This window comes from Eriocheir sinensis, chromosome 3 (assembly GCF_024679095.1).
Source record: "Eriocheir sinensis breed Jianghai 21 chromosome 3, ASM2467909v1, whole genome shotgun sequence".
Taxonomy (NCBI): domain Eukaryota; kingdom Metazoa; phylum Arthropoda; class Malacostraca; order Decapoda; family Varunidae; genus Eriocheir; species Eriocheir sinensis.
The window spans coordinates 19,061,922-19,086,469 of NC_066511.1; the positions used below are offsets into that span (position 1 = coordinate 19,061,922).

Here is a 24,548-nt window from a genome sequence, read left to right on the forward strand (position 1 = left end):
GTGACAGAGAACAGTAGACGGACAAAACAGTGACAAAACAGTAGACGGACAAAACAGAGTGACAGAAAACAGTAGACGGACAAAACAGTGACAGAGAACAGTAGACGGACATAAGAGTGACAGAGAACAGTAGACGGACAAAACAGTGACAGAAAACAGTAGACGGACAAAACAGTGACAGAGAACAGTAGACGGACAAAACAGTGACAGAAAACAGTAGACGGACAAAGCAGAGTGACAGACTGGGAAATACCCGATACAAAAAGACTATAGGAAAGGCTTTTTACTAGTTGACGTTAGGAAATTAGGCATATATGGAACGTTGACAACGAGACTGGACGCTAGAGAAACACAGAGACAAATGTACACGTTTGGGCGAAGCTTATGTTACGTACTGATGATAATGATGATGATAATGATATACCCAAACAAACACAGATGAGAATAGACCATCAGTATTCTTTTTTTAAAGCAAAGGAAAAAAAAAAAACACAGCACAACACAACACACACACACACACACACACACACACACTCGACAAATTCAATTCGTGGTGGGCTTTGAGCGTCAGCGGAAGGCGACCAGCAGCTTGAACCCACAAACTTTCCTCCCTTAGATTTATTACAGCGTCTGTGTGTGTGTGTGTGTGTGTGTGTGTGTGTGTTTGAGATAAATAAATATAAATGTGTATATATATATATATATATATATATATATATATATATATATACATATACACACACAATGTGTGTGTGGGGGTAGGCGAAGGATGGCGGAGTAGATAGATAGATAGATAGATATTGGTAATAACAGCAGTATCAACTGATTAAAGCATTACAAAAGCATTATACCTATTAAATGGTCTCTCTCTCTCTCTCTTCACGAGAGAAATCAGAAACAGAGAGGGAAACGGTTGCCGTGCCGAAAACATTCGGCCGGCGTCCTGCCATCCCAGACTCGACAAACGTAGCCTTTGCGCCGTCACGGTGTTTACGATTAATTCAATATTCCCGTCTGGAGTTGTTCTGCAATTGTCTGGAGTTCCCCCCTTCCCCACCTCGGCGGTGGTGGGGAGCGTCAGGGAGCCCAAGGTCTCCCTGGCGAGCGTCGCGGGGCTCAGGGGTTCCGGCAGGGCGTCTCGGCTCCCTCGGGGCGTCCATGGCGGTGCCGTAGATCCCGAGAGTCTAGGGGCGGGGGGAGGGGAGTGCGTTTGCTGTTGTGTGTTGGTATGGGCGGGTCTTTTCTGGGGTGAAGGAGATTCATTCGTATCAGCACTCAGCACCAAAGAAAGGCGATTTCAGAACAACTCCACGACAGGGATATTACAGGTGAAAACACCGAAAATAAGGAAAATAAACTAAAAGAACATCAGAAATAGGATAATACAGGAGAGGAATTCCAGGAAATAGATAAGACAGAATCACAGATGAGAAAAAGGAAAAAATAAAACAAAAACATACAAAAATCCAGCACGAAGGCCTTTGGTGTGATATATTGGTATGGGTGAGCCTTCTCTGGGGTGAAGGAGACTTCGCTGTAGCAAGATACGGCACCAGGTATCGGCGATGTAGATACTCTACACAACACTGTCACACGACAAATAAAGAAAAATAACACCGGAGGCAGGATAATACAGAAAAGGAATGCCAGAAAAAAGAAATCAGATACAAAACACAACATTAGCAAAACGAACAACTAGGATTAAGGACTTTGGTGTGGTATGTTGGTACGGGCGAGGCTTCTCTGGGGTGAAGGAGACTCGTCTGTAGCAGGATACTGCACCAAGAAAAGTCGATATACAGCAGAAACAACACCAGAAAAAGGAAAATGAAGAAAAAAAAACTAGCACAAGGAAAATACAGAAAAAAGAATACGACAGAAACCTAACATCTTAAAAAGGAAAAAGTCGTCATCCACATTTTCGGCTCTCAATGGGATGCTGATCCTGACTTAATTGTCGGAGTGGGATGCTGACCCTGACTTAATTGTCGGGGTGGGATGCTGACCCCAGCTTGAATGTTGGGGTGGGATGCTGACCCCAGCTTGAATGTTGGGGTGGGATGCTGACCCTGACGTAAATGTCGGGGTGGGATGCTGACCCTGACGTAAATGTCGGGGTGGGATACTGACCTTTAAAGGAAGGAAAATGAGTTGTTGCGATGTCTTAGTTATATCGACAAAGGAATCGACTTTTTGAGAACAAAGAAAGGATAACGAGTTATTGCGACGTGTTTTATCGACAAAGGAATCGACGTTTTGGAAACAAAGAAAGGGAAATATGGTTTTGAGTTGTTTGAGTTTTATCGACAAAGGAATCGACGTTTTGGAAACAAAGAAAGGGAAATATGGTTTTGAGCTGTTTGAGTTTTATCGACAAAGGAATCGACGTTTTGGAAACAAAGAAAAGGAAATATGGTTTTGAGTTGTTTGAGTTTTATCGACAAAGGAATCGACGTTTTGGAAACAAAGAAAGGGAAATATGGTTTTGAGCTGTTTGAGTTTTATCGACAAAGGAATCAACATTTTGGGAACGAAGAAAAGGAAATATGGTTTTGAGTTGTTTGAGTTTTATCGACAAAGGAATCGACGTTTTGGAAACAAAGAAAGGGAAGTATGGTTTTGAGTTGTTTGAGTTTTATCGACAAAGGAATCGACGTTTTGGAAACAAAGAAAGGGAAATATGGTTTTGAGCTGTTTGAGTTTTATCGACAAAGGAATCGACGTTTTGGAAACAAAGAAAAGGAAATATGGTTTTGAGTTGTTTGAGTTTTATCGACAAAGGAATCGACGTTTTGGAAACAAAGAAAGGGAAATATGGTTTTGAGTTGGTTTAGTTTTATCCACAAAGGAATCAACATTTTGGGAACGAAGAAAGGATAACGAGTTATTGTGACATGTTTTTATCGACAAAGAAATCAACATTTTGGAAACTAAGAAAGGATAACGAGTTATTGCGACGTGTTTTTATCTACAAAGGAAACAACATTTTGGGAACGAAGAAAGGACAACGAGTTATTATGATATGTTTTTGTCTACAAAGGAATCAACATAAATATAAATGGATATAGATAGATATAGATAGATAGATAGATAGATAGATAGAGAGAGAGAGAGAGAGAGAGAGAGAGAGAACAGAGCCTACAGATTTTTATTAATTCAAGTTTATTTTTCAGGAAAGGGAAAAAAAGAACAAAGAAAGATTTATAAAAAAAGGAGTGCCGTGATTTTTCTTACATATACTTTCTCTCTCTCTCTCTCTCTCTCTCTCTCTCTCTCTCTTATATTCATTCGCTTTTTCTCTTTCTCCCTTCCTCCCCTTCTCCCCCAACCCCCCTTACCCAACGAAGATCCTGCCTCTCTTGCCCTCTTCTTCACCCCGCCCCCCTCACCCTCTTCCTTGCCCTTACCCGCCCTTCCCTTCCTTGCCCTTGCCTCCCATTGGCCTTCTTCCTCTCCCCTCCCCGCCCCCCCTTATCCTCGTCTCCTCTTCTCCTTCTTCTTCCTTGCCCCACTCCGCCGTCCACCGTCCACCTCCCCCCTCCCTCCTCTGCATCAGCTGTTGTGTTCCTGATATCCTCGCAGATTTCGGAAGCAGCCTCTTCTCCAGCCCCTGTCCTCTGCTTTGGCCTTAACTTTCGGATATCCTCCTTGTCCTTTTTCTTTCCCTTTTTTTGCTTCATTTTTTTTTTTTGGGGGGGGGCTTGTCTTGTATATGATGCTTGTGTTTAAAGCCTAACTGAATATGCTTTTAGTTTTTGAGATAGGCGTTTCGTTGTTTCCTGTTTTTTTTTTTCTCATTATATTTTCCTTCTATTTGGTCCTTTCACTACTCTCTCTCTCTCTCTCTCTCTCTCTCTCTCTCTCTCTCTCTCTCTCTCTCTCTCTCTCTCTCTCTCTCTCTCTCTCTCTCTCTCTCTCTCATCATACATCGTTATTTCATTATCTTATTTCCTCTACTTTCTATATTTTTCTTCAATTTGGTCCTTTCACTACTCTCTCTCTCTCTCTCTCTCTCTCTCTCTCTCTCTCTCTCTCTCTCTCTCTCTCTCTCTCTCTCAGGCTACTCTCTCCCCGAGCTCGCCTGCAAGTTATAGCTTCATCTCCTTCCGTTTATTAGGGAAATAATATATGTGGCAAGTAAGAGTTGGAGGGGCGAGGGGAGGGCGGATGAAGGGATAAAGGAAGAGGAGGAGGAGGAGGAGGAGGAGGAGGAGAGGGAAGAGGAAAAAGAGGTGGAAGAGGAAATACAAATGAAAATAAGGGCTTGAAGGAAAGGAAAACGAAAAAAAGGAACAAAGAAAGATAATGATAGGAAGAGAAAATAAAGGAAAATAAAATAGGAGGAAGAGGAAGAGGAGAAATACAAATGAAAATAAGGACGAGAAGGAAAGAAAAACGAAAAAAAGGAACAAACAAAGATAATAGGAATAGAAAAGAAAGGAAAATAAAAGATGATGATGATGAGGAGGAGGAGAGGGAAGAGGAAAAAGAGGTGGAGGAGGAAATACAGATGAAAATAAGGGCGAGAAGGAAAGGAAAACGAAGAACAGGAACAAAGGAAGATAATAATAGGAAGAGAAAATAAAGGAGAATAAAAGAGGAGGAGGAGGAGGAAGAGGAAGAAGAGAAATACAAATGAAAACAAGGGCGAAAAGGAAAGGAAAACGAAGAATAGGAACAAAGGAAGAAAATAATAAGAACAGGAAGAGAAGGACAATAAAAGAGAAGGATGAGGAAGAGGAAGAATAAGAAGAGGGAAAAAAAAGGAACAGGGAGGACCAAGAAACGTAAAGAATGGAGAAGAAGGAATGGGAGTTGAGATATGGAGAAGGAGTGGAAGGAAAGAGAGAAGTACAATGCAGACTACTTTATTTTATCTCTTTCTCTTTAGCCCTTGAGATACTGACTCCTTTGCTGTAAAAAAATAAGAAAAAAAAGAAGGAAGAGACTAGGCCTTACAACAGAAATAGGAGGCAAAAGTTGATTCAGAGAAGGTTATAAAAATACATGAAAACTAAAAGGGAAGGGAAACCAGTAAAGAGAAGGGAAGGAAAACTATGATACAAAGGAAAGAGGAAAAGGAAGATGGAAGGAATGTATGATAAGGGAAGAAATAGGAGGGGAGGGGAGAGGGGATCATGTTTCTTAATGGGCCCTCCAAGCGAGAAAAAATCACCCCTCACACAAACCATTTCATAATATATATCAAAGCATTTGAGATCAGATTATGTATCATCTATTTTTTGGGGTTTATATCTTGGCACAAATTTGGCCCGTCGCTGCTACACGGTAAAGCCACAAATTTGGCCCGTCGCTGCTACACGGTAAAGCCACAAATTTGGCCCGTCGCTGCTACACGGTATAGCCACAAATTTGGCCCGTCGCTGCTACACGGTAAAGCCACAAATTTGGCCCGTCGCTGCTACACGGTAAAGGCACAAATTTGGCCCGTCGCTGCTACACGGTAAAGCCACAAATTTGGCCCGTCGCTGCTACACGGTAAAGCCACAAATTTGGCCCGTCGCTGCTACACGGTAAAGCCACAAATTTGGCCCGTCGCTGCTACACGGTAAAGCCACAAATTTGGCCCGTCGCTGCTACACGGTAAAGCCACAAATTTGGCCCGTCGCTGCTACACGGTAAAGCCACAAATTTGGCCCGTCGCTGCTACACGGTAAAGCCACAAATTTGGCCCGTCGCTGCTACCGGGTTAAATAAAAGAGGGGGGAACAACGAAGAAAAGAGAAAGAAAACTATGACAGAAAGGGAAAGAGGAAGAGGAAACTAATGTATGATAAAGGAATTAGGGAAAGGGAAAGGAGGGAGGAGGGGAGACGACGTACGAGAAAGGAAGAAGGGGGAAAAAAAGACGAAGGAGGAAAGAGGAAAGATGGAAAAAAAAAAGACGCAGAAGGAGGAAAGAGGAAGGGTAGAAACGAACGCAGGAGGAAAAAGGAAGGGTAGGGAGGAAAGAGGAGGAGAGGAGGGAGGGTAGAGGAGGATGAGAGAGGGAGAAGAGGAAGAGGAAAATAATATATGGTCAGAGGATTAATTAGGAAAGCCGAACAAGCAATTATTTAATGTGGGCAACCCTCATTCTTTTGCAGATTACTTGTAACGACCCCCCCCCTTCTCTCTCTCTCTCTCTCTCTCTCTCTCTCTCTCTCTCTCTCTCTCTCTGTGGCCTCTCTTGTAGCTATTATTACCATACAGCGTCAGTTTTCGTCCCTCGGTGAAATAGGACAAGACTTGGAGTTGGAGAAGGGACGAGAAGGGAAGGGAAGACAAGTTAGGAGAGCAGGAAGGGAAGGAGCTAGAGGGAGAGAGCTAGAGGAAGAGAAAGAGAGAGAGGGTGAGGGAAGGGAGAGAGAAAGAGAACAGAGAAGAGAAAGAGAGAGGGTCACAAGAGAAGAGAAAGAGAGAGAGGGTGAAGGAAGGAGGCAAGGAGGAGAAAGAGAAAGAAGAGAACAATAGTAAAAGAGAGAGAAAGGGTCACAAGAGAAGGGAGATAGGGAAGGTGAGGGAGAGAAGAAGGGAAGGGAGAGAGAGAAAGAGAAGAACAACAGTGAAGAGAGAGAGAGAGAGAGAGAGAGAGAGAGAGAGAGAGAGAGAGAGAGAGAGAGAGAGAGAGAGAGAGAGAGAGAGAGAGAGAGAGAGAGAGAGAGAGAGAGAGAGAGAGAGAGAGAGAGAGAGAGAGAGAGAGAGAGAGAGAGAGAGAGAGAGAGAGAGAGAGAGAGATATTACATATGGAAAGGGTGGAGACAGAGGGAGTGTGGAGATGAAGGGGAGAAGAGAGAATAGGGATAATCTGGGGTGGGGTGAAAGGGGAGGGGAGAGGTGCTGGGGGAGCGGAGCCAAGAATAGAAAGGAAGAGAGGGGAGAAAGAGAAACAGAGAAATAGAGAGAAAACGGATAAAGGGAAGGAGAGAGAGAGAGAGAGAGAGAGAGAGAGAGAGAGAGAGAGAGAGAGAGAGAGAGAGAGAGAGAGAGAGAGAGAGAGAGAGAGAGAGAGAGAGAGAGAGAGAGAGAGAGAGAGAGAGAGAGAGAGAGAGAGAGAGAGAGAGAGAAAAAAAGACGAAAGGTAGAGGGTCAAAAAGTAAGACCTTGAGGAACTAGGAAAAGAAAAGGGAGCGAAAAAGTGTCTAGGAACATAAAAAAAAAGAAGTAAAAGAGTAAGAAGATAAAAAAAAGGTAAGAAAATTAGAAAAAAGAGAGAAAAAAAAGACGAAAGGTACAGGGTAAAAAATTGAGACCTTGAGGAACTTGGAAAAGAAGAAGGGACGAAAAAGTGTCTAGGAACATAAAAAAAAAGAAGTAAAAGAGTAAGAAGATTAAAAAAGATAAGAAGAGTAAAACAAAGAATAAAAGACGAAAGGTAGAGGGCAAAACAGTGAGACCTTGAGGAACTTGGAAAAAAAAAGAAGAGGGGACGAAAAAGTGTCTAGAAGCATAAAACAAGAAGTAAAAACGACAAGAAACATCACAAAGAGAGAAGGATGAAGAGGAATTGAGCCCGGTGGAAGAGGAACGTGAAGGTGTAAAGGAAGGAAGGTGTGAAGATGTTAAGGAATCGTGTGGTATAGTGTCCTTCAGGATTTGAACGTACAGGACGCCGAAGGATGGAGGAAGGGTAGAAAAATGATGTAGAAGGAGGAAAAAGGAAGGGTAGAAAAAGGAGTCGGACACAGATGGAGGAAAGAGGAATAAAAGAAAAGGACGTAGAAGGAGGAAAGGGAAGAAAAAGGAAGCAGGAGAAAAAAAGGAAAGGAGAAGAAGGACGCCGGAGGAAAGAGAAAGAGAAGAAAAAGGACGCAGAAGGAGGAAAGAGGAAGGGAAGGAAAAGGAAGACGCAGGAGGGAAGAGGAACAGCAGGAAAAAAGGACATCGGTGAGGAAAACAGAAAGACGCCGGAGGAAAGAGGAAAGTTAGAAAAAAGAACGCCGGAGGAAAGAGAAAAGGCAGAGAAAAGGATACCGGAGGAAGGAGGAAGGAAACAAAGAGGACGCCGGTGAAAAGCATAACACAAACTAAACGCATTACGCCCTTCAGGACCCACAAGGACACTGCCTCTATACGCGCTTTGGAGGGCATGGCACACACACCGAAGGACGGGCAAGGCAAGGCAAGGCACGGCACGGCATTGGTTGCGTTACGTGCGTCATTACCTCAACAGGTGGGCGAGGCGGCAGCTGTCCGGGAAAGAGAGAGAAAGGCAAAAGGTGCAGAACTGAACGCCTCACGGAGCGCCTGTTACGTGGCTGCCTCAACAGGTGGTCGTAACAGCTGTCAAAAGGAGAAGCTTACGAGTCTTACGTTACTCTCTAGGCAGGGGGGAGGCAACAGCTGTGTACGAGGATAAAAAGACTGGTAGTGTTACGCCCCGGCAGGTACGAGTCACAACAACACCTGGAGTCATGGAGGTACCGAGTATTAATTGTCAACAGGTATGACTCACAACACACCTTAAGTTACTTAGTTTGAAGTCTCAAGAGGTATACGTTACCACACACCTGGAGAGTCATGAAGGTACCGAGTATTAGGTTTTGACAGGTATGAATTACAAAACAACACCTGGAGATTCATGAAGGTACCGAGTATTAGGTCTTAACAGGGATGAGTCACAAACAACACCTGGAGAGTCATGAAGGTACCGAGTATTAGGTCTTGACAGGTATGAATTACAAAACAACACCTGGAGAGTCATGAAGGTACCGAGTATTAGGTTTTGACAGGTATGAATTACAAAACAACACCTGGGGAGTCATGAAGGTACCGAGTATTAGGTTTTGACAGGTATGAATTACAAAACAACACCTGGAGAGTCATGAAGGTACCGAGTATTAGGTCTTAACAGGAATGAGTCACAACACACCTGGAGAGTCGTGAAGGGACCGCGTATTAAGTGTCAACAGGTATGAGTTATTGCCCCATATGAACAGGTGCGTGTCACAGGGCTTGATATATAGCCAAGACGGGAGGAGACTGATACTTCTGAGGAAAAAGAGATCGGGAGAGAAACGAAGGAGGACGCCATAAAAGAAAGGGGAGCCTGGGAAGGAGGGAAAGATACAACACCGAAGAAGAGGAAGGGAAAGAGATGATGGTGTGGTGCATAATGCCACACACGAAAAAAGCTACAAGTTATTTAATACACACGATGAATGCACACGTTCTCTCAATCGCATAGATGAAGGCCTTATACTTGAACATTTCGGTGTTTAAGAAAGGAAGAAAAAAAAAGAGCAATAAATGGGAAAGGAAGGAAAAGGGGAAGATTTTTAGAGGTACGACTTTTTCCCCATCAACTTTTTTCCCCTTCCTTTTTTTCCCTTCTGCTCCATTTTCCTGTTTTTTTCCTTTTAAGCACACACACACACACACACACACACACACACACACACACACACACACACACACACACACACACACACACACACACATTTGACAATGCTTTCGTAGGAGTTGTGAGCTTTCTTAGGGGTAATTTTTATGACCCTGGTAGTAGTTTTAAGAAGGCTTCTATACCATGAACGTGAAAAAAAAGAAAGAGAGAAAAAGATAAACAAGTGGGAAATGTAATGAAAGGTAAAGAAAGATAAGGGAAGAGAAGGAAGCGATGAAAGGAAGAGGAATGGAAGGGAAGGAAATGTAAAGAAAGGGAAGGGAAAGGAAGAGAAGGAAAATTTAGGAAAGGGAAGGGAAAGGAGAGGAACGGGAATGGAATACCAGGAAAAGGAAGGAAAGTAATGAAAGGACAAAGAAACAAAACGGAAGGGATGGTAAAGAAAGAAAAGGAAAGAAAAGGGAAGGGAAAGGAAGGAAAGTGATGACAGGAAAAGGAACGGAAAGGAAAAGAAAGAAATGGACGGGAAGGGAAAGGAAGATAAGGAAAGGTAAGGGAAGGAAAAGGAAGATAAAAGAGAGAAAAGGGAAGGGAAAGGAAGGAAAGTGACGACAGGAACAGGAACGGAAAGGAAAAGAAAGAAATGGACGGGAAGGGAAAGGAAGATAAGGAAAGGGAAGTTAAGGAAAAGGAAGATAAGAGAGAGGAAAGGACGCGAAGGGAAAGGAAATAAAATAAAGGGGAGGAAAAGAGTAAGAACACCCTAAATAACCTTGTCTTAGGGGGTCCCCCAACGAAGATGTATCACAGTGAGACCGAGGGGGGGGGGGTAGGCGGGGGGGCAGGCAGAGTGTCCCGGCGCGTCCCCCCTCCTGACCCCCCCCTTGTGCCCCCTGGTGTAGCCGCGTCCAGGTATCGGAAAGTGTTATTCAATACGCCAACACCCGAATCGAGATGCGCGCCCGCGATATTTTGTTGTTTTCTCTCCTAAGCGTTCTTTTTCCTCCTCTCCTCTGCCACTACATAACTAAGGCTTGGTGAACTCTTTCGCTGTCTGTCTGTCTGTCTTTTTTTTTTTTTTACAACAAAGGAGACAGCTCAAGGGCACACAAAAAAAGGAAACAATAATAAAAAAAAGCCCGCTACTCGCTGCTCCTACAAAAATAATCAAAAGAGATGGCCGAAAGAGGGGTCAGTTTCGGGAGGAGATGTGTCCTGATACCCTCCTGACTCTCTCAGAAGAATGAAGAGAATGAAGCCATGGTAAAGGTATGTAGCAAATAACGTAAGAAAGATAAAAACGAAAAACACGAAGAGAAAGGAAGGAAAAGAGAAAATGGGAAACCGACGAGTAATTACGCAAAAAAAGGAACGAAAGAGTGAGAAAAAAATAAACAGGACAAATCAATATTACCAGTCACCGAAAGAATGTATTAACAGGAGGAAGAAAACCAGGAGGAAGAGTACACCATCTTTCACTCTACATATAACAACAACAACAACAACAGCCATACCATTGAGTCTGACCCGTACAACCATCCATCCATCTATCCACCTATCTATTCAGGGTATCAGGTCACCTCTCCTCCCGAAATTGACCTCTCTTTTTGGCCACTCCTTTGACTTCTATTCAGGAGCAGTAGCTAGCGGGCTTTTTTTTAATATTTTTCTTTACGCCCTTGAACTGTCTCCTTTGTTGTAAAAAAAAATAAAAAATAAATCATCCATCAACACAGACAGACGATAAAACATAGAAAAAGGAGAGAGAAAAGAGACGTCACACCTTATACAACGTCACTCGACCAAGACACAACAATGAGTCGAGTGGCGAAGGAGTGTGGCAATAAAGGAAGAGGAGGAGGAGGATGGGAAGTGAAAGGAGAGAAAGGAAAATGAACACAAGACAACAAGTTAATGATGGTGATGAGGAAAGTAGGAAGGTAGGCAGGTGAATAGGAAAACAAAAAAGGGAAATGAACAAGATATGATACGATGATGATGATGATGAGGGAGGAACAAGGAAGAATGGCAAAAGACAGGGACAGCATATGAAGGGGCGTGAGGAAAGGGAAGGGAAGCACAGGGAGAGAAGGAGGGGGAGGAAGGGAAATATACATGAGAAAGATGAGGGCGGGAAGAACAGGAGTGAGAGAAAGATGAGAGAGGGAAGGGCAGTTTGGGGAGAGAGAAAATAAATGAACGATGAGGGAGGAGGGGAGAAGGGGAAGGGGAGGAGTGAGAGAGAAAGAAGAGGGAAGGAAAAGGCAGGGCAGGGGAAGAGAGAAAAGAAGGGAAAGGCAGAGGTGGGAGAAGGAGGGAAAGGAAAACCATGAGTGAGATAAAGATGAAGGAAGGAGGGAAGAGGAGGGGTGGAAGAGGGGATTGGCCAAGTAGTGGATGGAAAGTTAAGTAGGACGGGGAATGAGGCTGAAAGGGGATTTTGAGAGAAACGATAATGGGTGGAATATAATAGAGAAGGGGAGAGGGAGACGGAGGGAAAAATGGCGGCTTTATGATCTGTTTCCAGTGTGGGGAGAAACAGGAGAGAGAAAGGGAAGGGTAGGGAGGAAGGAGAGGGAAGGGAGGGAAGAGAAAGGGAAGGAAAAGGAAACGAATATAAAGGGAAGGAAAGGAGGATGACGAGAGAAAAGGGAAGGGAAGGGAAAAGGAATGGATGAGATGAATGGAAGAGAAATGGAAGGGAAGGGAAGGGAAAGGAAACGAATGGAAGGGATAGGAAAGGGATATAAGGAGAGAGAAGGGAATGGAAAGGGAATGAAAGGGAAGGGTAAGGAGGAAGGAAAGGGAAGGGAAGGGAGGAAAAGTGATGAAAGGAAGAGGAAGGGAAGGGAAATTAAACAAGTGGAAGGGATAGGAGAGGAAGGTAAGGAAGGAGAAGGGAAAGTCAAGGGAAGGGGAGTGATGAAAGGAAGAGAAACGGAAAGGAAGAGATACGAAAGGGAAAGAAAAGGAAGGAAAGGGAAAGGAAGGAACGCGAAGGGGAGGAACACGAAGGGAAGGGAAGGGAAGGGAAGGGAAGGGAAGGAAATACAATGATCCAGGGAACAGACTGAAGAGATTAGACGGGTGGACTTCTCCTCCTCCTCCTCCTCCTCCTCCTCCACCTCCTCCTCTTCTTCTTGTGTCGTGTGTATGAGGCAGAATGAAGCTTAATTAGTTGCGTGGAACCAACGACTCAAATTTAATGAGTTTCCATCACAAAAAAGTCCCTCTCCCCCCCAAAAAAAAAATATAACATTAAAACAAAGGCCGATTATGAAGGCGGACGAGAGAGAGAGAGAGAGAGAGAGAGAGAGAGAGAGAGAGAGAGAGAGAGAGAGAGAGAGAGAGAGAGAGAGAGAGAGAGAGAGAGAGAGAGAGAGAGAGAGAGAGAGAGAGAGAGAGAGAGAGAGAGAGAGAGAGAGAGAGAGAGAGAGAGAGAGAGAGAGAGAGAGAGAGAGAGAGAGAGAGAGAGAGAGAGAGAGAGCGATATCAGTTCTATGGCGTTGTGATACGGAGGAGGAGGAGGAGGAGGAGGAGGGAGGAGGAGGAGGGAGGAGGAGGAGGAGGAGGGCAGAGAAGAGAAGGAGGCTGGGTAGTGGTGGTGATGGTGGTTGTGGTGGTGGTGGTGATGGTGGTTGTGGTGGTGGTGGTGGTGGTGGTTGTGGTTGTGGTGGTTGTGGTGATAGTGTTTGTGGTGGTGGTGGTTGTGGTTGTCGATGTGTGACGCCGCCTTCTCTTCTTCCTCCTCCTCCTCTTCTTTTTCACTTTCTTTTCTCCTTTCTTTATTTTCTTCCTCGTTTTCTTCTTCCCCGTCTCTTGTTCTTACTCTTTCTCCTCCTCCTCCTCCTCCTCCTCCTCTTCTTTTACTTTCTTATCTTCTTTCTTTTGTTTTTCTTCCGTCTCATCGTTTTCCTCTTCTCTCTCTTGTTTTTACTCTTTTACTCTTTTTCGACTTATCCCCTCCTCCTCCTCCTCCTCCTCCTTCTCCTGCAGCTTCTTGCTTCCCTTTGTCCCTTTCTTCCGGTCTCCGCCACTGTTCCCTTACACCCAACACTTTTTTAGTTTTTATTTGAATTTCATAACTAGTCGTCGTTTGGAGACTATTAATGATAACAATAGCATATGACAATGATAATAATAAAAAATAAGGATAACAATAATACCCAGAAGGAAGCTTGGTGTTGTATTGCCGTCTACAGCGTTCTGAACTACAACGCGTTACAATAAAGGGTATTACAGCTGTTCCCCATCGACAGTAACATTCCCCATTACAAAACCTCTGTAACGGACGCCTTGAGAGATTGAAGTTACCCTTTATTGCCGTCTATAAACATGTGAACAGTACACACTCGCATCGCCGCCCAGTGTAATACATCGTTATGCTCCCAAAACTTCTTCTCTGTCACGGAATTGGTCTTAGTAGATGGACGGCAGTGCTGAATTGTTATCCGTTACATGCTGACCTAAACACACTCGTAGTACCACCAGAGCATTACAACACCCAATAATAGTAATGGAAACTCGTACTATCAGCGGAGGATTTGTAATAGTGAATGAAAATGAGTACGATGAACATAACCTCACACATTTTAGATTTTATAACGATAGAATAACCAACATCTGGCTTCTGTGTGTATGTGTGTGTGTGTGTGTGTGTGTGTGTGTGTGCGCGTGACGTGATATGTGTATTCCGGGCCCCGTTACGATGTGATGGATAACTGTTGTGTTTGCGGCGGTCGCGGGAAGGGTGCGAGGAGAGATGCGAGGCTGCTGGGAGGTGCGTGATGGTGGACAGCAGGGAGGCGGGCAGCGCTGACTAAACCCCTTCCCAATAGTTAATTTTCGGGGGTGGGTGGGAGAGGGGTGGGGGAGGAAAACAAACCCGCGCCTCGTCAGTGTCACTCTTGGAACGTGGACGGTGGACTAACGGCCCTCACAATACTACTTATGTTACTACCACTATCACGGCCTACACTACTACTTCTACTACTACTACTGCTGCTACTACCACCACCATCACTTCTACTACAATACAACAATAACAATCCAACCAGTTACACGCTCTAGTCCGTTCTTTTTCCTCCTCAGGGCAACGAACACTAGGGTCAGTATTGCAAGACACTCTCGTTTCTCACATCAGCTATTTCTAAAGGTCAAAGAGGGGATCAATCAAGTTCCAATGAGTGTTTCTTTAGGTTCATTGTACAGAAGAAAGGTCAAACTACCACCAGGGTCATAAAACTACTCCTGGAAATGCCCACAACTCGTACGAAAGCCTTGTCAAATATGTGAACTTGGGCTAAGAAATGTTTACTAATACGACCCTAGCAGGATCTGTCTTGCACATACACCGGAAACATCAACTAACATCACCCCCCAAAATCATGAGAACAAGTTGACGTTTCCCAAGAATAGTCATGCAATGGTTATTAAGTGTCGAAGGTGGAGAGACAGAAGGGTTGGGTGGGGCTGCAAGTTTCCCAGGATGATTGTGATATGGAGGGTGCGTGGGGCAAGAGTGAGAGAGGGAAGGGTGGGAAAAAAGGCGTGGGAATGAGTGGATGGGATAAAAGGGGGAAGGTGGAGAGGTAAGGAGCTGGCAGGGAGGGAATGGTGATGAAAGCGGTTAATAAGAGTAATGTAGTATTTTTTTTACATATACACAACAAAAAGAGGGAAAAGGGATGGGATAAGAAGGGGGAGGGGGAGGAGTTGGCGGGAAGGATGTGGTGTAAGAGGTTAATAAGAGTAAGTCAGTATTTTTTTTTACATATACACAACAAAAAGAGGGAAAAGAGATGGGATAAGAAGGGGGAGGGGGGAGGAGTTGGCGGGGAGGGTGTGGTGGAAGTGGTTTTCGTAAGAGATGTAAATTGCTTACTTACATATAAACAGATAAAAAGAGGCGCATGGCAAAGGGAAGGGAGGGAGGAGGGGGGAAGGGGGAGAGAGTGTATGTGCCTCTATTCTCTCTCACAATCCTTCTCCCACTTCGTTTCTTCCTCTTTTCCTCTTCTCATTCCCCGGACTTCTTATACATAAACCCTACGACACTTTTATCACTTCCAGAACTATCACAATTCCACGCTTCTTCCCTTTTAATTTTTCTCCTTCGTTTTGCTTTCTCATGTTTTCCTTTTCTCATCAATTACTACCGCGGACTTAAAATCTACACCTGAAACCTAGCACACCTTTATCTGGCACACCTTTATCACCTCTATCATATTCCGCTGCTCTTCCCTCTCAATCCATCTTCATTCAATTCCCCTTTCCTTCTCGTTCAATTACTACCGCGGACTTCTTATGTACACCTGAAACCAAGCACACCTTTATCACCTCTATTATCATTTCGCTGCTCTTCCCTCTCAATCCATCTTCATTCAATTCCCCTTTCCTTCTCGCTCAATTACTCCCCCCGGACTTCTTATAACTCACTATCTAACACACCTTTATCATCTCTCTATCATCACTTTGCTCCTCTCCCCTCCTCCATTCCGCCACTAACCAGACAGCAGCAGCAGCAGCAGCCATCCGTCCACCGGTGATTTCGGCTGTCTGATGGAAGGCTCAACACGCATCGCCTCCTTTCCCACACGCACATTCCGAATACCACGAATGCCGCGAGTGGGAAGAGAGGAAGGGGGAGGGAAGGAGGGAGGGAGACAGCGAGAGAAGGGGAGGGGAAAGAGAGGGACCGAAGAGAGAAAGGGGGAGGGAGGGAAGGAAACGGAGAGACAGAGGGAGGGGAAAGAGAGGGACCGAAGAGAGAGGGGGATGGAGGGAAGGAAACAAAGAGACAGAGGGAGGGGAAGGGAGAGAGTGGGACCGTATATACCAAGAGGAGGGAAAGGTAAGGGCGAGGGTAACAAGCGTAGAAGGAAGAGAGGAAGGAGAAAGGGAAGGATGGGCAAGTAGAAAATATAAGGGTAACATGCGTAGAAGGAATAGAGGGAGGAGAAAGGGAAGGAAGGGCAAGTAAAGAATATATGCAGAAGGAAGATAAAGGAAAGGAGGGAAGGGAAAGGAATGGACAGCAGAGTTAGAGAAGGAATAAAGAGGAAGGGAGAAATGAGGGGAGAAGAGAAGTAGAGAATATATGCAGAAGGAAGATAAAGGAAGGGAGGGAAGGGAAAGGAATGGACAGCAGAGTTAGAGAAGGAATAAAAAAGGAAGGGAGAAATGAGGGGAGAAGAGAAGAGACAGCATTGGAAGAGGAGGGAAGGAGATGAAATACGTTGAAAAAGGAATAGAAAGGGAGTGAGAAAGAAAGTGGGAAGAGGTTAAGTTACTAAACGAAGAGGAATAATAGAAAAGGAAAGAATGTATGTAGAAGGAGGAATAGGAGGAAGGAAGAGGAAAGGAGTGGTTAAGTTACTAAACGAAGAGGAATAATAGGAAAGGAAAGAATGTATGTAGGAGGAGGAATAGGAGGAAGGAAGAGGAAAGGAGTGGTTACCATACGAAGGGGAGGAAAGAGGGTTAAGTGGAGAAGAAGAAGGAGAAGGAGGAAAGGAGACAGACAAACAGACATGCAGACAGACAGAGAGCCATTCGATTCACTGTGGTAATTGTCGCCAGAGGGTATTGCTGTTCCTCAAGGTGACCGCTACTCCCCTCTCCCCTTCCCCTCTCCTCCGCTTGGCTTCCCTTCCCCTTCCCCTTGACTGACTGGCTGACGGTCTGACTAGAGGGCTGACACAAGGGCTGACTCACGGTTGACTCACTCGTTACTCGTCCGCCTGCACCGCGTCCTGTCTAAGATTATACAAACAGCGCCGCTCACAAGTTTATACGCATTTTCTCGAAAGTTTGTGCTTGTGTTGCTGCTATTGTTTTTTTTTTACGCGAAAGGTGATTATTGTGTTAGTTGCTGATGGCGTTAGGATGGAGGTTAAGGGTTTTGCTGTGATTGTTTGTCTGTGTGTGTGTGTTTGTTTGTTGGTGTGTTTGCCTGCCTCCCTGCTGTGCTCTTTTCTTTGGTCAGAATAGCAAGTTCCTTAAGCACACAATGCCTGTCTTCTTCCTCCTCCTTCTATTTCACCTCTTCCTCCTCCTCCTCCCTTCCCCACTCAACACCTGTCTTCCTTTTCCTCCTCCTTCTTCATTACCACATCCTACTCCTCCATTCCCGACTCAACACCTGTCTTTCTCCTTCTTAATCGCCTCCTCCTCCTCCTCTTCCTCTTCCTCCCTTCCCCACTCAACACCTGTCTCCCTTTTCCTCCTCCTTCTTCATCACCACTTCCTACTCCTCCATTCCCGACTCAACACCTGTCTTTCTCCTTCTTAATCACTTCCTCCTCCTCCTCCTCCTCCACCTTTTCCTCCTCCCTTCCCCACTCAACACCTGTCTTCCTTTTCCTCCTCCTCCTTCATTACCACTTCCTCCTCCTCCCTTCCCGACTCAACACCTGTCTTTCTCCTTCTTAATCACTTTCTCCTCCTCCTCCTCTTCCTCCTCCTCCCTTCCCCACTCAACACCTGTCTTCCTTTTCCTCCTCCTTCTTCATCACCACTTCCTACTCCTCCATTCCCGACTCAACACCTGTCTTTCTCCTTCTTAAACACTTTCTCCTCCTCCTCCTCCACCTTTTCCTCCTCCCTTCCCCACTCAACACCTGTCCTCCTTTTCCTCCTCCTCCACTTCCTCCTTCCTTAATAGAGTGGTGGGCGAATGGAACAGGCTTGGGAGCCATGTTGTGGGTGCCAATACCATAGATACATTCAAGAAGAGGTTAGATAAAGCCATGGATGGTGAGGTAAGGTGGGGTTGAGTGTACAGGAGCTGCCTTGTACAGGCCAACCGGCCTCTTGCAGACTCCTTACGTTCTTATGTTCTTATGTTCTTATGTTTTCCTCCTCCTTTATCACCTCCTCTTCTTCCATTCCCCACATAACACCTGTCTTCCTCCTCCTCCTCCCTTCCCCTCTCAACAACTCTCTTCCTCCCCTTCCTCCTCCACCCTCAAGCACACACCACCTGTCTTTCTCCTCCTCTTCTGTCAACCCCCTTTCCTCCTCCTGCTCCTTTTTTTTTTTTTTTTTTTACAGCAAAGGAGACAGCTCAAGGGCACAAAAAAGTAAACATTAATAAAAAAAGCCCGCTACTCGCTGCTCCTAAAAAGAATCCAAAGAGGTGGCCGAAAGATAAGTCAGTTTCGGGAGGAGAGGTGTCCTGATACCCTCCTCTTGAAAGAGTTCAAGTCGTAGGCAGGAGGAAATACAGATGAAGGAAGATTGTTCCAGAGTTTACCAGCGTGAGGGATGAAAGAGTGAAGATGCTGGTTAACTCTTGCATAAGGGGTTTGGACAGTATAGGGATGAGCATGAGTAGAAAGTCGAGTGCAGCGGGGCCGCGGGAGGGGGGGAGGCATGCAGTTAGCAAGTTCAGAAGAGCAGTCAGCGTGGAAATATCGATAGAAGATAGAAAGAGAGGCAACATTGTCCTCCTGCCTCTACTCCCTCCGCACCTGTCTTCCTCTTCCTCCTCCCTTCCCCTCTCAACAACTCTCTTCCTCCTCCACCCTCAAGCACACACCACCTGTCTTCCTCCTCCTCTTCTGTCAACCCCCTTTCCTCCTCCTCCTCCTCCTGCCTCTACTCCCTCCGCACCTGTCTTCCTCTTCCTCCTCCTCTTCCCCCCGCCCCCCCCGCCACAATAATCACGCCCAGGTAGTGTATTGTGTCGCACTTCCCCGCCGGCCAATGCAAAGTTCGCCTCATTAAGCCTCTCAATCACCGCTATTGCAAAAATAAAATTAGCGTTTCGCCGGGCGTGTTCCCGACGGGCTACACCGGCGGCAGAAAATTGCCTCCATGGAATAATGACTCGTTTGCTCTGCCGTGGCCGGGGCTGCTGACTTTAAGGGGGGGGGGGTGCCTGAAGGAGGAAGGGGGGGAGGGGGGGGGTTAGAGTAGTGATAGGGTGGTAGGAAGCGGAAGGGGGTGGTGCATGGGAGGGGTGAGAGAAGGGCTACGGAAGAATGGGAATAGGGAAGGAAGGGAGGAGTAGAGATGGGGGGGTGGGGGGTGATTCGAAAAGGCCAGGGAAGGGAATCCAGGGAGAAAGGGATGATGGGATGGGAGAGGTTAAGGAAGGGCAACTGGAGAGATGGGAAAGAATGAGAATGGGGAAGGAAGGAGGGAATAGAGATGGGGGGCGGGATTCGGAAAGGCCAGGGAAGGGAAGCCAGGGAGAAAGGGATGATGGGATGGGAGAGGCTAAGGAAGGGTAACTGGAGGGATGGGAAAGAATGGGAGGATGAGAGGATAATGGTGTAAAGGGCCGGCAGGGGTAAGGAAGAGAAGGGGATGGTGATAGGGGAAAGGGGAGAGGAAGGGACAGGGAAGGAAAGCAAAGGAGAAGGGAACTGACTGCTCTTTCGGCCACCTCCTCGGATTCTTACAGGAGCAGCGAGTAACGGACTTTTTTATTGTTGTTTCCTTTTTTTGTGCCCTTTGCTGTAAAAAAAAAAATGCGGGGTAGGGGATATAGAAGGGACACGGAGGGATGTGGATGTGACGTGACGTGAGCTTATAAGGTTGGCATTCTATTTCTCAGACACTTTCGGCTCACAAAAAAAAAAAAAATACTTCCAAAGGCCTAGAAGGAAATTAATCGCGTTCTCACTGGTACTTTTTTACGTTCGCCGTACAGAAGCATCGTCAAACTATATTCTATTCCACCTTAAGTGACACCAAATATCGTCACCTTCGTAAACAAACCGCCTAAGACATTATTTTATACTTTTCAGGAAATTGGAAAAGAACTGTCATTATCTCATTTGGCTTAAGGTTTAGGCAGAAATGAAAAGGCCGATTCTAGAACACTCGAGCCTTGAATGACGAAGGCAACTATACAAATATGGGCGTCACATGTTGGAAAATTGATGTAGACAAAAACCTGGAAACCGCTGAAAAATGACTTAAGACGATTATTTTATGGGGGTGACGATATGAAAAAGACTAGTGAAATATGGAAGCTCTGTTGGGTGTCCGCTCTCAAACACGTTTATCCCAACACTCATCGGAGCACCTGTAACCAATCACCAGCAACAAAACGGCTATGCTCATCCTACATCGTCTATAGGGAGGGAGGGACTTCTCGACTGATTTGTTGTCACCTGCGGCAAAAAATTCTATACCATCAGGGTCATAAAACTACCCACCTCACAATCTCTACGAAAGGCTTATCAATAATGTGTGTGTGTGAGCCCCAAAATCGTCTATAGGGAGGGAGGGACTTCTCGGCTGATTTGTTGTCACCTGCGGCAGAAAAGTCTATACCATCAGGGTCATAAAACTACCCATGGAATTATTCACAACCTCTATATACGAAAGGCTTATCAACAATGTGTGTGTGTGAGCCCCGAAATCGTCTATAGAGAGGGAGGGACTTCTCGCCTGATTTGTTGTCACCCGCGGCAGAAAAGTCTATACCATCAGGGTCATAAAACTACCCATAGAATTACTCACAACCTCTACGAAAGGCTAATCAATAATGTGAGAGTGTGAGCTCCGAAATGTTGAAGAATGTGGCCGGCGTTATGTGAACGGAAGTGCAAGTTTAAAATCGTGTTATGCTATGCTACTCGAGGTTTTAGAGGAATGTGAAGGGCAATGGATGTGACGTGAGGTGAGTTATGCCAGACCTTATGTTGTGTTACGTATGCAGGGCTGCGTCACCACCTCACGGAAAGCACTCGTCACCACTCTGAACCCAAAACCTCGAAGTCACCTCACGCACGCACTCCACTCCCCGCCCACTCCGGCCGCCTCAGGGTGTGGGTGTGGGTGGGTGTGGTGGGTCACGTGATGGTTGGTGTGAATGGCCGCCGCTAGAAGGCCGAGGTGAATGCTCAAAGGGCGTGAAAAGCGATTTTATTTTAAGTGCAAGACCGACCGGCGCGTTTCACCTCCCGACTATATGCTTTGAATATATCCACCTCGATCTTTTTCTCTTTTCCATTTTCTTCTTTCACGGACTTTTCCCCTCTTCTTTTTCTCCTTTCACGGCCTTTTTTTCTTTTCTATGATTTCTCCTTTCACGGATTTTTCAGCTCTTCTTTTTTCTCCTTTCACGGATATTTCTTTTCTTCTCTTTTTCTCCTTTCACGGACATTTCTTTTCTTCTCTTTTTCTCCTCTCACGGACATCTCTTATCTTTTTCTCCTTTCATGAACTTTCCTCCCATTCTCTTTTCTCTCCTTTCCCATATTTTCTTTTTTCACGAACTTTTCTCTTTTTCTCTTTTTTCCCCTTTCACGAACTTTCCTCCTATTATCTTTTCTCTCCTTTGCCATATTTTCTCTTCTTTTTTTTTCTCTTTTCACGGACATCTCTTCTCTTTTCACGGACTCTTTTTTTTTCTATTATTCGTTTTTATTTTTCGGGATTCTTTAGTTAATTTCTATAATGGATGTGACTATTTTTTCCTCTTTAGCCATTTTCTCTTTTTGCGAACTATTCTCCCTCTCCCTCTTTCTTTTTTAGCATTTGTTTTTCTTATCGGACTAGTTAATTATCTTTTCCAATAATCGATTAATTTTTTTTACCGTTTTCCTCTTCTCTTTTCACTTTCTATTTTTCACAAGATCTTCATTTTTTTGTCTGGATTTATTTTTCACCCGTCGGCTTTCGTTCCTGCATTCCTCTATTCCTCTTTCCATTCCGTCCCATTTTCCGCAAGCTCTTCATTATTTTCCTCTTTCTGCTATTCGTTTTCATCTCTGCATTCCTTTCTTCTCTTTCCTTCTCCTCAATGAACGTGTTTCTCTTCTTTTACTTAATCTTTTCATCGTGTTCTTTTTTTCTTTTCATCCTCGATTCCTCATTTCCATTTTCCATATCATTCCATTTTTCTCTCATTTTCTCCCTCACTGGATTGATTTTTTCCCCCCTTTCCTTTTACTAATATTTCTACCTTGTTCTTTTTCTTTTCTTTCTCTATTCCTCCTTCCCATTTTTCTCTCGTTTTCTCCCTCACTGGATTGATTTTTTTCCCCTTTCCTTTTACTAATATTTCTACCTTGTTCTTTTTCTTTTCTTTCACTATTCCTCCTTTCCATTTTTTTCTAATTTTCATTTTTTTCTTTCGTACCTTCCTTTCAGCTTTTCTTTCTTGATATCGTTTATTTTTTCTGTCATGACTTCTTCGGAATTCGCTTTATCAAGTAGCATTTATCTTATTCCTTATTTACATCTCACTTTTATTTTACTTGATAATACGTTAGTTATTTTTTTTCTTATGACTTAGTTTCTCGTTTTTACCCCAATACCATTTTATCAATTTTCTTCCTTTCTCACTATTTTTTTCTACTTTTTCTTATTTTTTGCCATCTTATCTACTCTCCTGTCTCTTTCTATTTTATTATTTGTCCTCTTTTTCTCTTTCATATCTTACTTTTCCTATTCATATCAACAGTCTTCATCCTTTCATTCTAACTTTCCTTTCCTCGATATGAATTCCCAGTGACATCTCAAGTAATGGACGGCGGACTCTTTTGATTTTGCGGCGCCCTTGTCATTAAGCCGCGAATTTTCTTTCTCTTTTCACACTATCTTTTTTTACCTTTCTCATTCCTTTCTTTCTTATATGTTCTCTCCTCTCTGTATTTCTTCGTATCTCCTTTCATTATACTATCCTCTTTCCCTTTTCTCATTTAATCCTTTTTCCTAATCTTATCAATATTCTCTATCCTATCATTTATGTCATTTTTTTTCTTTCCTCACTAGACCTTTCTTCTTTATGGATTTCTTAACATCATCCTTCGATTCTTTCTCTCCCTTCATTCTCTTCCGTTATCCCGTTTCTTCTTCTCCTCTTCCTCACAGACGTATCTTTCTTTCCATTCCTATTTTCATCCTTCCTATTCCACGTCATTTTCTTCTCCCCTGTTATTCTTTTTTGCCTCCTTCCCTCTTTTTCTGTCCATTTTTCCTCTATCACATCTTTCCCAAATTCTTTCTCTCTTTTCACTAGCTATGCATTTTTTTTGTCCTTCCTCCCTCCCAGCATTCCTTTCTATCTTTCAATATAAAAGCTCTTCTCGTTCTATCCCCCTCAAGCAATCTTTTCCCACTCTCCTCCGGTTCTTTCCTCTATTCCTTTATTCATTCCCTACTCTTCTTCTTTCCATCGGTATTTCTTTTTTTTCGCTTCTATTTTTATTTTCCTTCGTGCAGTCTTTACTATTCTCCCGCGATTGATCTCTTCCATCTCTTTCCTTTTTCCATCCCTTCCTGAATTGCTTTCTATCACGCTTCCTTTATGGTTTTCCTTTTTTCTTTCCTCTTCCGTCTCAAACTTTCCAATATCTTGCCTATATACTCAACGTCTCTTTACTTTCCTCTTTATTTTTTCTATTTCCCCTTCTTTTACGTTCCTCTGTTTATTTTGTCTTTTTATTTTCCAGCTTTTCATCGGTTCCTACGCTTCCTCCTCTCTCCACCATCTTTGCAATAGTTCCTTTTTTCATTCTTCTTCCTTCCCTTACTTTCTTTTCCTCTTTCCTTCCTCCTTCCTTCCTAACTTCCTCGTCTTCCATTTCCTGTTTCATTCACTTCTCATATTTTTCCCTCCACCACCTCCTCTCTTTTTATGTATTTCTTCCTCTCCTTTTCCCTATTCCACGTCTCCCTACATCCCCTCTTTTCTGTGTCTCCCTTCTCTTTACGTTCCACGCCTTTCCTTTGTCTTTTATTTCCAGCTTTTCATCGATTCCTCCGCTTCCTCCGATCTCCATCATCTTTGCTAGTTTTTCCTTTTCAAAATTCTTCCTTCCCCAACTTTCTTTTTTTCTTCCCTTCCTCCTTCCTAACTTCCTCGTCTTCCTTCCTTTCCCTACGCCATGCACCTCTCTTATACTTTCTTTACTCCCCTCCTTTTCCCTCTTCCTCTCTTTCTTTAATTCTTTTCTCTCTTTATTTCATTACTTCTTTCTTTTTCTCTTCCCTTTCTCCTTCTTAACATCCCCGTCTTCCTTCCTTTCCCTACGCCATGCACATCTCTTATTCTTCCCTTCCCCCCCCTCCTCCCTCTTCCACTCTTTCTCTTTCTCTCCTTATTTCCCTGCTCCTTCCTGCATGCACTTCCTGAACCCCACGACGTAATAACAACGCTGCTAAGCCCACGTAACGGCACTTAACACCCGCTATTGTTGTCAGCTTCTTGAGTCTCCCCTTCCACTTTCGTTTTCGTCAC

The 24,548-nt window shown here is 44.4% G+C and overlaps 1 protein-coding gene across 2 annotated transcripts in view; it reads right to left on the bottom strand.

Annotated features, from left to right (window-relative positions):
- The window catches only part of LOC127006071 (atrial natriuretic peptide-converting enzyme-like), a 181,276-nt gene that overhangs the window by 99,497 nt on the left and 57,231 nt on the right, over positions 1-24,548 (bottom strand). The window lies entirely within an intron of this gene.